The sequence below is a fragment of the Chiloscyllium plagiosum genome, unplaced genomic scaffold (genome assembly GCF_037043375.1).
Source record: "Chiloscyllium plagiosum isolate Xiang-an unplaced genomic scaffold, Cpla_swu_hap1 HiC_scaffold_10, whole genome shotgun sequence".
NCBI classification, from domain to species: domain Eukaryota; kingdom Metazoa; phylum Chordata; class Chondrichthyes; order Orectolobiformes; family Hemiscylliidae; genus Chiloscyllium; species Chiloscyllium plagiosum.
The window spans coordinates 116,209,727-116,226,079 of NW_028270148.1; the positions used below are offsets into that span (position 1 = coordinate 116,209,727).

Consider the following 16,353-nt stretch of genomic DNA (forward strand, 5'->3'; position numbering starts at 1 on the left):
TGTGTAGAGGGGGTGTGTGTGTGTGTGTGGAGGGTGTGTGTGTGTGTGTGGAGGGTGTGGTGTGTGTGTGGAGGGGTGTGTGTGTGTGTGGAGGGTGTGTGTGTGTGTGGAGGGTGTGTGTGTGTGTGTGGATGGTGTGTGTGTGTGTGTGTGGAGGGTATGTGTGTGTGTGTGTGTGGAGGGTGTGTGTGTGTGTGTGGAGGGTGTGTGTGTGTGGAGGGTGTGTGTGTGTGAGTGTGTGGAGGGTATGTGTGTGTGTGTGTGTGGAGGGTGTGTGTGTGTGTGTGGAGGGTGTGTGTGTGTGGAGGGTGTGTGGGGGTGTGTGGAGGGTGTGTGTGTGTTTGTGGGGATGTGTGGAGGGGTGTGTGTGTGTGTGGGGATGTGTGGAGGGTGAGTGTGTGTGTGTGGGGATGTGTGGAGGGTGTGTGTGTGTGTGTGGGGATGTGTGGAGGGTGTGTGTGTGTGTGTGGGGATGTGTGGAGGTTGTGTGTGGAGGGTGTGTGTGTGTGGAGGGTGTGTGTGTGTGTGTGGAGGGTGTGTGTGTGTGTGTGGAGGGTGTGTGTGTGTGTGTGGAGGGTGTGTGTGTGTGTGTGGAGGGTGTGTGTGTGTGTGTGTGTGGGGGTGTGTGTGTGTGTGTGTGGAGGGTGTGTGTGTGTGTGTGGAGGGTGTGTGTGTGTGGAGGGTGTGTGTGTGTGTGGAGGGTGTGTGTGTGTGTGGAGGGTGTGTGTGTGTGTGGAGGGTGTGTGTGTGTGTGGAGGGTGTGTGTGTGTGTGGAGGGTGTGTGTGTGTGTGGAGGGTGTGTGTGTGTGGAGGGTGTGGGTGTGGAGGGTGTGTGTGTGTGTGTGGAGGGTTTGTGTGTGTGTGGAGGATGTGTGTGTGTGGGGATGTGTGGAGGGTGGGGGTGTGTGTGTGTGGGGGTGTGTGGAGGGTGGGTGTGTGTGTGTGGGGATGTGTGGAGGGTGTGTGTGTGTGGGGGTGTGTGGAGGGTGTGTGTGTGTGGAGGGTGTGTGTGTGTGGAGGGTGTGTGTGTGTGGAGGGTGTGTGTGTGTGGAGGGTGTGTGTGTGTGTGTGGAGGGTGTGTGTGTGTGTGTGTGGAGGGTGTGTGTGGTGTGTGTGTGGAGGGTGTGTGTGTGTGTGTGTGGAGGGGGTGTGTGTGTGTGTGGAGGGGTGTGTGTGTGTGTGTGTGGTGGGGTGTGTGTGTGTGTGGAGGGTGTGTGTGTGTGTGGAGGGTGTGTGTGTGTGTGTGTGGAGGGTGTGGTGTGTGTGTGTGGAGGGTGTGTGTGTGTGTGTGTGGAGGGTGTGTGTGTGTGTGTGTGGGGGTGTGTGTGTGTGTGGAGGGTGTGTGTGTGTGTGGGGGTGTGTGTGTGTGGAGGGTGTGTGTGTGTGTGGGGGTGTGTGTGTGTGTGGAGGGTGTGTGTGTGTGTGGAGGGTGTGTGTGTGTGTGGAGGGTGTGTGTGTGGAGGGGGTGTGTGTGTGGGTGTGGAGGGTGTGTGTGTGGGTGTGGAGGGTGTGTGTGTGGGTGTGGAGGGTGTGTGTGTGGGTGTGGGGGGGTGTGTGTGTGGGTGTGGAGGGTGTGTGTGTGTGTGTGGGGGGTGTGTGTGTGTGGGGGTGTGTGTGTGTGTGGAGGGTGTGTGTGTGTGTGGGTGTGGGGGTGGTGTGTGTGTGGGGATGTGTGGGGGGTGTGTGTGTGTGGGGATGTGTGGGGGTGTGTGTGTGTGGGGTGTGTGGAGGGTGTGTGTGTGTGTGTGTGGGGGTGTGTGTGTGTGTGGAGGGTGTGTGTGTGTGTGGAGGGTGTGTGTGTGTGGGGGGTGTGTGTGTGTGTGGAGGGTGTGTGTGTGTGTGGGAGGGTGTGTGTGTGTGTGGAGGGTGTGTGTGTGTGTGGAGGGTGTGTGTGTGGGGGGTGTGTGGGTGTGTGTGTGGGTGTGGAGGGTGTGTGTGTGGGTGTGGAGGGTGTGTGTGTGGGTGTGGAGGGTGTGTGTGTGGGTGTGGAGGGTGTGTGTGTGTGTGTGGAGGGTGTGTGTGTGTGGAGGGTGTGTGTGTGTGTGGAGGTGTGTGTGTGTGTGTGTGTGGAGGGTGTGTGTGTGTGGGGTGTGTGGAGGGTGTGTGTGTGTGGGGATGTGTGGAGGGTGTGTGTGTGTGGGGATGTGTGGAGGGTGTGTGTGTGTGGGGATGTGTGGAGGGTGTGTGTGTGTGGGGATGTGTGGAGGGTGTGTGTGGGGATGTGTGGAGGGTGTGTGTGGGGATGTGTGGAGGGTGTGTGTGGGGATGTGTGGAGGGTGTGTGTGGGGATGTGTGGAGGGTGTGTGTGTGTGTGTGTGGAGGGTGTGTGTGTGTGGAGGGTGTGTGTGTGTGTGTGGAGGGTGTGTGTGTGTGTGGAGGGTGTGTGTGTGTGTGTGTGGAGGGTGTGTGTGTGTGTGTGTGGAGGGTGTGTGTGTGTGGGGATGTGTGGAGGGTGTGTGTGTGTGGGGATGTGTGGAGGGTGTGTGTGTGTGTGGGGATGTGTGGAGGGTGTGTGTGTGTGTGTGGAGGGTGTGTGTGTGTGTGGAGGGTGTGTGTGTGTGTGTGGAGGGTGTGTGTGTGTGGGGATGTGTGGAGGGTGTGTGTGTGTGGGGATGTGTGGAGGGTGTGTGTGGGGATGTGTGGAGTGTGTGTGTGGGGATGTGTGGAGGGTGTGTGTGTGTGTGTGTGGAGGGTGTGTGTGTGTGTGTGGAGGGTGTGTGTGTGTGTGTGGAGGGTGTGTGTGTGTGTGTGTGGAGGGTGTGTGTGTGTGTGTGTGGAGGGTGTGTGTGTGTGGGGATGTGTGGAGGGTGTGTGTGTGTGTGTGTGGAGGGTGTGTGTGTGTGTGTGTGGAGGGTGTGTGTGTGTGTGTGGAGGGTGTGTGTGTGTGTGTGTGGAGGGTGTGTGTGTGTGTGTGTGGAGGGTGTGTGTGTGTGTGTGTGGAGGGTGTGTGTGTGTGTGTGTGGAGGGGGTGTGTGTGTGTGTGTGGAGGGGGTGTGTGTGTGTGTGTGGAGGGTGTGTGTGTGTGTGTGGAGGGTGTGTGTGTGTGGGGATGTGTGGAGGGTGTGTGTGTGTGTGTGGGGATGTGTGGAGGGTGTGTGTGTGTGTGGAGGGTGTGTGTGTGTGGGGATGTGTGGAGGGTGTGTGTGTGTGTGTGGGGATGTGTGGAGGGTGTGTGTGTGTGTGGAGGGTGTGTGTGTGTGTGTGGAGGGTGTGTGTGTGTGTGGAGGGTGTGTGTGTGTGTGTGTGGAGGGTGTGTGTGTGTGTGTGTGGAGGGTGTGTGTGTGTGTGTGGAGGGTGTGTGTGTGTGTGTGTGGAGGGTGTGTGTGTGTGTGTGGAGGGTGTGTGTGTGTGTGTGTGGAGGGTGTGTGTGTGTGTGTGTGGAGGGTGTGTGTGTGTGGGGATGTGTGGAGGGTGTGTGTGTGTGTGTGGGGATGTGTGGAGGGTGTGTGTGTGTGTGTGGAGGGTGTGTGTGTGTGTGTGGAGGGTGTGTGTGTGTGTGGAGGGTGTGTGTGTGTGTGTGTGGAGGGTGTGTGTGTGTGTGTGTGGAGGGTGTGTGTGTGTGTGTGGAGGGTGTGTGTGTGTGTGTGGAGGGTGTGTGTGTGTGTGTGGAGGGTGTGTGTGTGTGTGTGGACGGTGTGTGTGTGTGTGGAGGGTGTGTGTGTGTGTGTGGAGGGTGTGTGTGTGTGGAGGGTGTGTGGGGATGTGTGGAGGGTGTGTGTGTGTGTGTGGGGATGTGTGGAGGGTGTGTGTGTGTGTGCGTGGGGATGTGTGGAGGATGTGTGTGTGTGGGGATGTGTGGAGGGTGGGTGTGTGTGTGTGGGGGTGTGGGGAGGGTGTGGAGGGTGTGTGTGTGGAGGGTGTGTGTGTGGAGGGTGTGTGTGTGGAGGGTGTGTGTGGAGGGTGTGTGTGTGGAGGGTGTGTGTGTGGAGGGTGTGTGTGTGTGTGGAGGGTGTGTGTGTGTGGAGGGTGTGTGTGTGTGGAGGGTGTGTGTGTGTGGAGGGTGTGTGTGTGTGGAGGGTGTGTGTGTGTGGAGGGTGTGTGTGTGTGTGTGGAGGGTGTGTGTGTGTGTGTGGAGGGTGTGTGTGTGTGTGGAGGGTGTGTGTGTGTGTGTGGAGGGTGTGTGTGTGTGTGTGGAGGGTGTGTGTGTGTGTGTGGAGGGTGTGTGTGTGTGTGTGGAGGGTGTGTGTGTGTGTGTGGAGGGTGTGTGTGTGTGTGTGGAGGGTGTGTGTGGAGGGTGTGTGTGGAGGGTGTGTGTGGAGGGTGTGTGTGTGTGTGTGTGTGTGTGGAGGGTGTGTGTGTGTGTGGAGGGTGTGTGTGTGTGTGGAGGGTGTGTGTGTGTGTGGAGGGTGTGTGTGTGTGTGGAGGGTGTGTGTGTGTGTGGAGGGTGTGTGTGTGGAGGGTGTGTGTGTGTGGAGGGTGTGTGTGTGTGGAGGGTGTGTGTGTGGAGGGTGTGTGTGTGGAGGGTGGGTGTGTGGGGGGGGGCGTGTGGAGGGTGTGTGTCTGGGGGGCGTGTGGAGGGTGGGTGTGTGTGGGGGGGGGGCGTGTGGAGGGTGTGTGTGTGTGGAGGGTGTGTGTGTGTGGAGGGTGTGTGTGTGTGGAGGGTGTGTGTGTGGGGGGGGATGTGTGGAGGGTGTGTGTGTGTGTGGGGGGATGTGTGGAGGGTGTGTGTGTGTGGGGATGTGTGGAGGGTGTGTGTGTGTGTGGGGATGTGTGGAGGGGGTGTGTGTGTGTGTGGAGGGTGTGTGTGTGTGGAGGGTGTGTGTGTGTGTGGGGATGTGTGGAGGGTGTGTGTGTGGGGGGATGTGTGGAGGGTGTGTGTGTGTGTGGGGATGTGTGGCAGGTGTGTGTGTGTGTGGGGATGTGTGGCAGGTGTGTGTGTGTGTGGGGATGTGTGGAGGGTGTGTGTGTGTGTGGGGATGTGTGGAGGGTGTGTGTGTGTGTGGGGATGTGTGGAGGGTGTGTGTGTGTGTGGGGATGTGTGGAGGGTGTGTGTGTGTGTGGGGATGTGTGGAGGGTGTGTGTGTGTGTGGGGATGTGTGGAGGGTGTGTGTGTGTGTGGGGATGTGTGGAGGGTGTGTGTGTGTGTGGGGATGTGTGGAGTGTGTGTGTGTGGGGATGTGTGGAGTGTGTGTGTGTGGGGATGTGTGGAGTGTGTGTGTGTGGGGATGTGTGGAGTGTGTGTGTGTGGGGATGTGTGGAGTGTGTGTGTGTGGGGATGTGTGGAGTGTGTGTGTGTGGGGATGTGTGGAGTGTGTGTGTGTGGGGATGTGTGGAGTGTGTGTGTGTGGGGATGTGTGGAGTGTGTGTGTGTGTGTGTGGGGATGTGTGGAGTGTGTGTGTGTGTGTGTGGGGATGTGTGGAGTGTGTGTGTGTGTGTGTGGGGATGTGTGGAGTGTGTGTGTGTGTGTGGAGATGTGTGGAGTGTGTGTGTGTGTGTGGAGTGTGTGTGTGTGTGTGTGGGGGTGTGTGTGGAGTGTGTGTGTGTGTGGGGATGTGTGGAGTGTGTGTGTGTGTGTGTGGGGATGTGTGGAGTGTGTGTGTGTGGGGATGTGTGAGTGTGTTTGTGGGGATGTGTGGAGGGTGTGTGTGTGTGGGGATGTGTGGAGGGTGTGTGTGTGTGTGGGGATGTGTGGAGTGTGTGTGTGTGTGTGGAGTGTGTGTGTGTGTGTGGAGTGTGTGTGTGTGTGGGGGTGTGTGTGGAGTGTGTGTGTGTGTGGGGAGTGTGTGTGTGTGTGTGTGGGGATGTGTGGAGTGTGTGTGTGTGGGGATGTGTGGAGTGTGTGTGTGTGGGGATGTGTGGAGTGTGTGTGTGTGGGGATGTGTGAGTGTGTGTGTGTGGGGATGTGTGAGTGTGTTTGTGGGGATGTGTGGAGGGTGTGTGTGTGTGGGGATGTGTGGAGGGTGTGTGTGTGTGTGTGGGGATGTGTGGAGGGTGTGTGTGTGTGTGGGGATGTGTGGAGGGTGTGTGTGTGTGTGGGGATGTGTGGAGGGTGTGTGTGTGTGTGGGGATGTGTGGAGGGTGTGTGTGTGTGGGGATGTGTGGAGGGTGTGTGTGTGTGGGGATGTGTGGAGGGTGTGTGTGTGTGTGGGGATGTGTGGAGGGTGTGTGTGTGTGTGGGATGTGTGGAGGGTGTGTGTGTGTGTGGGGATGTGTGGAGGGTGTGTGTGTGTGTGGGGATGTGTGGAGGGTGTGTGTGTGTGTGGGGATGTGTGGAGGGTGTGTGTGTGTGTGGGGATGTGTGGAGGGTGTGTGTGTGTGTGGGGATGTGTGGAGGGTGTGTGTGTGTGTGGGGGATGTGTGGAGGGTGTGTGTGTGTGTGGGGATGTGTGGAGGGTGTGTGTGTGTGTGGGGATGTGTGGAGGGTGTGTGTGTGTGTGGGGATGTGTGGAGGGTGTGTGTGTGTGTGGGGATGTGTGGAGGGTGTGTGTGTGTGTGGGGATGTGTGGAGGGTGGGGGTGTGTGTGGGGATGTGTGGAGGGTGGGGGTGTGTGTGGGGATGTGTGGAGGGTGGGGGGTGTGTGGGGATGTGTGGAGGGTGTGGGTGTGGGTGTGTGGGGATGTGTGGAGGGTGTGGGTGTGTGGGGATGTGTGCAGGGTGTGGGTGTGGAGGGTGTGTGTGTGTGAGGATGTGTGGAGGGTGTGGGTGTTTGGGGACGTGTGGAGGGGGTGCGTGTATGTGGGGATGTGTGGAGGGTGTGGGTGTGGGTGTGTGGGGATGTGTGGAGGGTGTGGGTGTGTGGGGATGTGTGCAGGGTGTGGGTGTGGAGGGTGTGTGTGTGTGGGGATGTGTGGAGGGTGTGGGTGTGTGGCGACGTGTGGAGGGTGTGGGTGTGTGGGGACGTGTGGAGGGGGTGCGTGTATGTGGGGACGTGTGGAGGGGGTGTGTGTATGTGTGGGGACGTGTGGAGGGGTGCGTGTGTGTGTGTGGGGATGTGTGGAGGGGTGCGTGTGTGTGTGTGGGGATGTGTGGAGGGGGTGCGTGTGTGTGTGTGGGGACGTGTGGAGGGGGTGCGTGTGTGTGTGTGGGGACGTGTGGAGGGGGTGCGTGTGTGTGTGGGGATGTGTGGAGGGTGTGTGTGTGGGGATGTGTGGAGTGTGTGTGTGTGGGGATGTGTGTGTGTGTGTGGGGATGTGTGGAGTGTGTGTGTGTGGGGATGTGTGGAGGGTGTGTGTGTGTGTGGGGATGTGGAGGGTGTGTATGTGTGGAGTGTGTGTGTGTGGGGATGTGTGGAGTGTGTGTGTGTGGGGATGTGTGGAGTGTGTGTGTGTGGGGATGTGTGGAGTGTGTGTGTGTGGGGATGTGTGGAGTGTGTGTGTGTGGGGATGTGTGGAGTGTGTGTGTGTGGGGATGTGTGGAGTGTGTGTGTGTGGGGATGTGTGGAGTGTGTGTGTGTGGGGATGTGTGGAGTGTGTGTGTGTGGGGATGTGTGGAGTGTGTGTGTGTGGGGATGTGTGGAGTGTGTGTGTGTGGGGATGTGTGGAGTGTGTGTGTGTGGGGATGTGTGGAGTGTGTGTGTGTGGGGATGTGTGGAGTGTGTGTGTGTGTGGGGATGTGTGGAGTGTGTGTGTGTGGGGATGTGTGGAGTGTGTGTGTGTGGGGATGTGTGGAGTGTGTGTGTGTGGGGATGTGTGGAGTGTGTGTGTGTGGGGATGTGTGGAGTGTGTGTGTGTGGGGATGTGTGGAGTGTGTGTGTGTGGGGATGTGTGGAGTGTGTGTGTGTGGGGATGTGTGGAGTGTGTGTGTGTGGGGATGTGTGGAGTGTGTGTGTGTGGGGATGTGTGGAGTGTGTGTGTGTGGGGATGTGTGGAGTGTGTGTGTGTGGGGATGTGTGGAGTGTGTGTGTGTGGGGATGTGTGGAGTGTGTGTGTGTGGGGATGTGTGGAGTGTGTGTGTGTGGGGATGTGTGAGTGTGTGTGTGGGGATGTGTGTGTGTGTGGAGATGTGTGTGTATGTGGGGATGTGTGGAGTGTGTGTGTGTGGGGATGTGTGGAGGGTGTGTGTGGGGATGTGTGGAGGGTGTGTGTGTGTGGGGATGTGTGGAGGGTGTGTGTGTGTTTTGGGGGGCGTGTGGAGGGTGTGTGTGGGGAGGGTGTGTGGAGGGTGTGTGTGTGGAGGGTGTGTGGGGGGAGGCGTGTGGAGGGTGTGTGTGTGGGGGCCGTGTGGAGGGGGTGTGTGTGTGGGGGGGGGGGGGGCGTGTGGAGGGTGGGTGTGTGTGGGGGGGGGGCGTGTGGAGGGTGGGTGTGTGTGGGGGGGGGCGTGTGGAGGGTGTGTGTCTGGGGGGCGTGTGGAGGGTGGGTGTGTGTGGGGGGGGCGTGTGGAGGGTGTGTGTGTGTGGAGGGTGTGTGTGTGTGTGGAGGGTGTGTGTGTGGGGGGTGTGTGTGTGGGGGGGAGTGTAGGGGGGGTGTAAGGTGTGGGGGTCTGTGTGTGTCGGGTGGGTGTGTGTGGAGGGTGTGTGGAGGGTGGGTGTGTGTGGGGGGGGGCGTGTGGAGGGTGTGTGTGGGGGTGTGTGTGTGTGGGGGGGGGAGTGTAGGGGGGTGTAGGGTGTGGGGTGGTGGGGGTGTGTAGGGTGTGTGTGTGGGGGGGTGTGTATGGAGGGTGTGTGTTAAGGGTGTGTGTGTGGGGGTGGGTGTATGTCGAGGGTGTGTGGAGGCTGTGTGGGTGTGTGTGTGTGTGTCGGGGTGGGTGTGTGTGTGGGGGATGTGTCGAGGGGGTGTGTGGGGCGCATGTGTGGAGGGGTTGTGTGTGTGTATATGGGTGTGTGTGGGGGTGTGTGTGGGGGTGTGTGGAGGGTGTGTGTGTGTGGCGTGGGCGTGTGTGAGTGGGTGTGGGTGTGTGGAGGGGATGTGTGTGGAGGGGGGATGTGTGGCGGGGGTGTGTGTGTGTGTGGAGGATGTGTGTGGGTGTGTGGAGGGTGGGTGTGGGGGTGAGTGGAGGGGGTATGTGGAGGGGGTGTGGGGGTGTATGTGGGGGTGTATGTGTGGAGGGGGTGTGTGTGAGGGGGTGTGTGGAGGTGTGTGTGGGGGAGTGTGTGTGTATGTGGGTGGGTGTGTGGGGTGGTGTGTGTGTGGTGGGGGTGTATGTGTGTGGGTGTGGTGGGGGGGTTGTGTATGTGGGTGATGGGCAGCTTCTTGAGGGTTGATGTGACATATCTGTCGATCTCTTTGTTCTCTGAGGCTGTCCGACTGGTATCCCTAAGGAGTTGCATTTTGTTTTTGACTGCAAGGCAGGTTCTAAAGACCAGCATGAAGTGCAGCTTGGACTCCCTCATCCTGCCTTTTAGAGAGAGACAGCAGAGCATTTCAATGCGATAATTTCACAAGTGAATTTACACAAAATAATTTTGGCCATGCATTTGTGAATCATTCTGTCTTTTTGTACTTGATCAGGAATTGTGCAGAGAATCATAACGACAAGATTTGTTTAATTCTTGTAACATCCTCTTCCCCCTCACCAAATTATTTCATTCATTTGGAACCTGGCATCTTTACTTAGAGGATGAAGGCAAGAAAATTTGCTAAAGGTTCCAATCTTTCGAGTCACAAGACAATGTGTTTTGGAGTCATGTTGTTAATTTAGTAATCTAAGTTCGTAGGAAACTACTTTATGCCTGTAGCAAAATGTCAAAATAGTTTCGAAAAGGTCTTGTTTTTCTTTCCCCTCGTGAACAGGGGCCTATGGAATGTACTTGAAAGACTGTTAGGCCTTCAGATTTTTTCGACTTGCTCAAGTCTTAGTCAGTTTCAATAAATTTCTTCACAATTACAGCCCTGAGAGAGTCATGGTATGAGGGGATTCAGCTGAGTATCACTAATCCTTAAATCATTTCCTTTCCCAATACACTGCCAATATTGAGGTTGGAGTGACAATTGTAAATGGATATTTTCACCTCCTGTTTGCTGTTGACTTGATTAGTTAACCATTTTTAAATAAACCTTCGGAATTCAAGGTAGAGACAGACCAGTTTACATTTGTACGTGTGGTATACTCTGTATTTGTGGGTTACATTCCTGATGTCTAACTGGGCTTTCTCTTTGTCCTTGCCAATAAGCTCAGGCTGCTTTATACAATGAGCGTGGCTGATTGATGGGAGAGTGAATCTGCCTCCAAGCAAGGGCAATGAACGCTCTGGTTTGGCTTGTGTGGTCAGGAGAGTTCAATGGTTAGATTTTAAAGAATAATCACCAGGTGCTTTGGAATTTCGAAAGTGGAGCTTTCCACCTGTTGAGAATTTTGGCCATTTCGATACAAAAGGACCGTGTCATGGCTGTTGAAGAGCAACTGTTGAAAGGAGTGGTGGAGTTGACCTTTTGGATTCTCGGTTGTGTGAAAGAGGAAATAATGTTAGTATCAGATGTGTTGCTGAATGTTGTCGTTAAAAAAAAAGACTTGCAGTTATTTGGCATCTTTCACCACACTGGATGTCCCAAAGTGCTCTATAGCTAGTGATGAAATGTTACAGTGTAGTCACTGTTATAATAAGACCATAAGACAGAGGAGCAGAAATAGACCATTCACCCCATTGAGTCTGCTCTGCCATTCACAGAGACTATGACTGAAGTAGGAAGTGAGGTAGCCAGTTTGTCCACATAAGCTCCCACAGACAGCAGTCTGTTGGTGGCTGGATGAAGCTTCCAGTTTGTGTGTGATCTTGGTTGAAGCAGATGTAGTGCCCAGGGAACTAGGAGCTCTTCCCCTACTCTCCTTTGAAATTGTACTGTGGGATCTTTTATATCCACACCATGACTGCTCCATTTAATGGCCATCTTTAAAATAAAATGTATCAGAGACACTCCCTCACTGCTTCACTGACCGTTTAGGCTCGATGTGCGCACTTCAGTCTCTGAGTGGGATTCGAACGTGAAACTGTGTCCATCAGTGAGAGTGCTACTTTCTGAACTGGCTGGTGGAGGTAGGAAGCTGTCTGTAAAGCAAGTACATACGAGGATCCAAAACACCCCCGCGCGCGCGCACACACGCGCGCACACACACACACACACACACACACACACACACACACAGTGCTGCAGGTACTCAGCTGGGCCTGTGAACAGAGAAACAGTGTCCTCAAATCCTGAGAAGAGTTGTATCAGACTTGAAACATTAATACGGTTCCTCTCTCTACAGATGCTGCCAGACCTGCTGAGTTTCTCCAGCACTTTACATGTGCTGGAGACTTGAAACAAACACTCAGTGTTATTCACGTGCTGGAGCTCAAGCATAAGCCCTGGCCACTGAAGTATTCTGAGGGTGATAGGTTTGTAATTAATCATGTATTCTGGTGCATGTCCCATCCAGATGAGCCCCCAGCCTGCCCTGCTTTGGTACCCCTCTCCTGTGTCTGGGGGAGCGGCCTCTGCCTCTGCTGTGAGGTCTTTATGCAGCATTCTCCCCCAGCATTAAAACATCTCGATTAACTATAAAAGGGTCACCTTCCCACCTTCTGGTGCCATTTAAATTTGATTCAACACAGCAGTTTTCTCCATTTCATTGTATCCAAACAATGGGAACAGGACCAGGCTATTCAGCCCTTCAAATCTGTTCTTTCTGTTGACACTCGAGTGTTGCCTTTTCTCCATATCTCTTAACACCAGCAAAACAAATCCATCAACCCCTTATTTCCCGCAGACAGTTGATGTTGTATTTGCCATTTACAGGAGAGTTCCAGACTTCTTCTTTGCTTTTTCTGTGTGAAAATGTTTCTTGATTTCTCTCCTGAGAGATCAGCTCCTATTTTTTAAGATACTCTGTCCCACCCCAAATGACCAGGAGGTAGTTTTTTCCCCCCCCCCCCTCTGTCACATCAGGGATTCCCTGGAAAAGGCCTGTGTTCTGGTTCTCCCTGCTCCCTGTCCATTTTGAAGTAACTATGGCTGCATTGGTGCAAGGTGGAAGCAGCCTCTGTCCAGTGAGTACCAGGGGAAGAGCAGTGATGTTAAAAATAAGCCTGGTGCCAGTCCATCTTTGGTGGGGCTTTTAACCTGTCATTGTAAACTGCTAAATTGATGTGGTCTTTTGAGCTGTCTTAGAATCTGCCCAAGAGCTGTCTCGGTCTCCTAACTCATTGGCCCCCAGCAGTCCCACTGTTCGTGGGAAGTCCAAATCCAAACTCAGCAGTTTGTCAAAGTCTGGCCTGTGTAATGCAGAGGGCCTTATTCTCTGTGATGGTGGGGATATTGGAACTGGCCCTTGAGACTCCTAACCCCTTTTTAAGGATTGCCTCTGATGCCAGTTTGAGGCGTCCCGAGTGTATCCCCACTTGAGTGCCTCATGTCAGAGGGAAGTTAACCCTTTGTGTGTGTGTGTGGGTGGGGGGGCGGGTGGAAGGGTATGGGTAGTGAGAGATGGAATGGGGAAAGGGGTTGTGTGAGAGTAGGGGGTAGGCTGAGAGAGGTGAGGGAGGGGGTTGTATACAGTAATGAGTAGGGGGAAGGGGTAAAGTGGTTTCTGTTGCTGAGGGGTCATGTTGCCCCTCAGCTGCACTGGGCGGGGTGAGGAGAGCCCTGGGCTTGTGGATGAGGGCATCTCCAAATCACTGGATACTCCCATTGAGCTGAGCATATGGAATTAGACTGGCTCTTTCATTCTTTTTCCAACCCTTTTCAATACAGGTTTAATCGTACAGTTATAGAGTCATAGAGATGTACAGCACAGAAATAGACCCTTCAGTCCAACCCGTCCATGCCGACCAGATATCCCAACCCAATCTAGTCCCACCTGCCAGCACCCGGCCCATATCCCTCCAAACCTTTCCAGATGTCTTTTTAAATGTACCAGCTCCACCATATCTTCTGGCAGCTCATTCCATACACGTACCACCCTCTGCGTGAAAAGGTTGCCCCTTAGGTCTCTTTTATATCTTTCCCCTCTCACCCTAAACCTATGCCCTCTAGTTCTGGACTCCCCCACCCCAGGGAAAAGTTTATCCTATCCATGTCCCTCATAATTTTGTAAACCTATAAGGTCACCCCTCAGCCTCCGACGCTCCAGGGAAAACAGCCCCAGCCTGTTCAGCCTCTCCCTATAGCTCAATTCCACCAACCCTGGCAACATCCTTGTAAATCTTTTCTGAATCATTTCAAGTTTCACAACATCTTCCCGATAGGAAGGAGACCAGAATTGCACGCAATATTCCAACAGTGGCCCAACCAATGTCCTGTACAGCCACAACATGACCTCCCAACTCCTGTACTCAATACTCTGACCAATAAAGGAAAGCATACCAAACACCTTCACTATCCTATCTACCTGTGACTCCACTTTCGAGGAGCTATGAACCTGCACTCCAAGGTCTCTTTGTTCAGCAACACTCCCTAGCACTTTACCAGTAAGTGTATAAGTCCTGCTAAGATTTGCTTTCCCAAAATGCAGCACCTCGCATTTATCTGAATTAAACTCCATCTGCCACTTCTCAGCCCATTGGCCCATCTGGTCCAGATCCTGTTGTAATCTGAGGTAATCCCCTTCACTGTCCACTACACCTCCAATTTTGGTGTCATCTGCAAACTTACTAACTGTACCTCTTATGCTCGCATCCAAATCATTTATGTAAATGACAAAAAGTAGAGGATGCTGCACCATCTTTTTGGGGATGTGTTGTTTTCTCATGGAGAGGGTTAGCCAAGCAGCTCTAAGTGTCGGGTGGTATGGATCTGATGCAGATTCCAGCCCAGACAGACAGTGTACCTTCAAGGCAGTGTGTAACATGTTCTGCCATAAGCTGCCCTCACACACACTCCGTGCAATGGAGTGTGCGATCAGTTGGTCAGTTGTTAGAATCACAGAATCGTTACAGCACAAAACAGGCCATTCGGCCCATCATCTGTGCCAGCTCTCCCAGTTAGTATCGTGACTCATTGCCTTTGTCTCCATACACTTTGTTTCTTTTTTAATAATTGTCCAATGCCCTCCGATATTGTTGACATTCAGTTGGTTTCCATAATGTGAGCCATTCGCTGCAATGTGTCCATGGCACGTCACTCAGACACTAAGTGGTGCAAGATTGGGAGATTTAGGTGTGGAATGCCCAAGGGACTCGCTCACTGTCTGCTATTTCTGGATCGGTAATGTTTGCTTGTTTTGGTATTGGAAGCACAGCCAGTGGGAGTGGTACAGGCACTATACATAGAGAGTTGTCTAACTAAAATATTCAGAAACTCCAGTGGGTTGGAGATTTGCTGAAAAATCTGTTTCATATCACATGCATTTTGATTAAATTTATCCTCATGCTGTACTTTGTTTTTGAATTAGAACAGTGATTGACATCTCCTTGAAACAGATAGGAACTTGGGCTTCTGGTTTGGAAGGTTTGTAGAATAATCTCCACTTCAGGACTGAGCGGGTGACGTTTCATTGCAACACCAGCGCAATGTTGTGGGTGTAAACCCAGGCACTCGGCTACCTGGACAGGTGAATATCAATTTAAAAACTCCTCCAGCTATATTTAAAGCAAGAGAAGTCTTAAACATCTATCCCTTAATCACCATTCACCCCTGTCTCAGCGCTTCTGGAAAGTTCTATGTACAAAATGGTTGCCATCCTTTCCCACGTGCTGAAAAATGTGCACTGATCATGGCCGAGCCTAGGTTTCGAATACCTGCATAAATACATGACCGATCAAAACCAGTCCTTGTTAAGGACATTTTTCACAACTGTAGATGAAAGGAAAGTCTTTTTCATAGCCATAACAATGTAAATACTTTTATCTTTTCTGTTAAACATTGGTATACTCCATCTGGGTTGAAAGAGTTCTCATGTAAGATGTAGGAGCAGGATTAGGCCATTTGGCCCATCAACTCTGGTCTTCCATTCAATGAGCTCGTGGCTGATCTGATCATCCTCAACCCCCACTTCCTGCCTTTCCCCTACAACCCTTGATTCCCTTCCTGAGTAAAAATCTGTCTGTCTCAGCCTTGAATATACTTAATGACCCAGCCTCGACAGCCCTCAGCAGTAAGGAATGGTCCAAAATCACTCCCCTCTGACAGAAGAAATTCCCCCCCCTCTGACAGAAGAAATTCCCCCTCATCTCTATCTCCAACGGGCAATTCCATACTGAGATGGTGCCTCTCTGATCCTAGATTCTCCAAACCTAACATGTAAAGCCCCAAAAAATCTTATATTTCACTTTTCAATCTTCTGTATTCCAACGCGTACAGGCCTAATCTCCTCAACATGTCCTCCTGTGAAAATCCTCCAAACCCATTACCACTCTAGTGGACTGCCTCTTTCCCCCTTTTAGAATAAAATTGACCGACTAGTAAAAGAGGTCATATTCTTGGGATAAGGGGTTGGCTGTTTACTGCAAAAATTAATTACGGGGCTGTGAAGTTTTTGAGCTCTCGACATCTGAAAGCTGTGGACAGCCTGTTATTTGATGTGGTCAGTGCAGAGATCAGTAGATCTTTGAACATGGAAGGAATTGAGGGATATGAGGATCAGGTGAGAACTGGAATGGAGCTGGGAGTTCAGCTGTGATCTCTCTGGATGGTGCAGGATGGGTACGTGGCCTATGTCGTCCTCTGGTTCTCTTAGTGATCCCAAATTAATTATTTTCATCTGAGGTACCAGCATTGGATTGGTGCCATGTCGTGCTAAGTTGATGAGTAATTACAATGAAATCTCTGTCTTGGTTGCTTCTTAAAAACAAGATGAGATCCTCAGCCTCTCACTTTGCTGCTCAGTTTTGTAAGTTCCCCTCCAACTATCTCGAAAGACCTGAAGACTGGGAAAATGTTGGCCCAATGTTTTTAAAGCATTTTGAGTTGTTATTTTAAATGAAGTGGATGTGGACCTTTGTTTTGGAGATTCACTTTCTGCAGCAGCGTGTCATGCAAATGGAGATTTGTGCAGTTTATGTGGCAGAAAGCAAGATTCTTCGGTTTCATCCCTCCAGCATTAATCTGTTTTCTGCAGCTCTGTCTAAAAGTGTAAGGGTGGACAGCCAGATGTACAAATCACTTGATCTTGGGGGAGAGAGGTGAGGTGTTGATGGTGGTGGTGGATGAAGGAAGCTGAGGGAGGACTAGTTTACAAGATGTCCTGGCAGTCAGAGGCTTCCCATGGCATTGCGTGAAATCCAGCGTTTACACACAAACTGTTGATCTCGCTTTTTTTAATAGAATCCCTACAGTGCAGATGGAGGTCATTCAGCCCATCGAGTCTGTATCAGTCCACCTTGTTGACCCTTTTGCTAATATTGACTGTGGGAGGATGCAGGTTCACCTGGGTGGTCAGTGTGACGATTGATGCTGGATAAATAGATTCCTTTAAAGTTAAGAAGGCGTGTGTTTTGGACTGTCCTCGCTCATCTCGAGCGTCTGAAAATGTTTCCCGTACTCTGAATTACTTGTTC

At 53.0% G+C, this 16,353-nt stretch overlaps 1 protein-coding gene across 4 annotated transcripts in view; it reads left to right on the top strand.

Annotated features, from left to right (window-relative positions):
- Positions 1 to 16,353, top strand: part of spred2b (sprouty related EVH1 domain containing 2b) — a 116,973-nt gene that overhangs the window by 20,093 nt on the left and 80,527 nt on the right. For 2 of the 4 annotated variants that reach the window (XM_043696677.2, XM_087991689.1), the window contains exon 2: positions 14,250 to 14,408. The exons of 1 other annotated variant lie outside the window; for it this stretch is intronic. The gene's annotated coding sequence lies outside the window, so the exon portion shown is untranslated. The remainder of the gene's footprint in view (positions 1 to 14,249; positions 14,409 to 16,353) is intronic. One more of the 4 variants, XM_087991688.1, reaches the window with a different exon arrangement.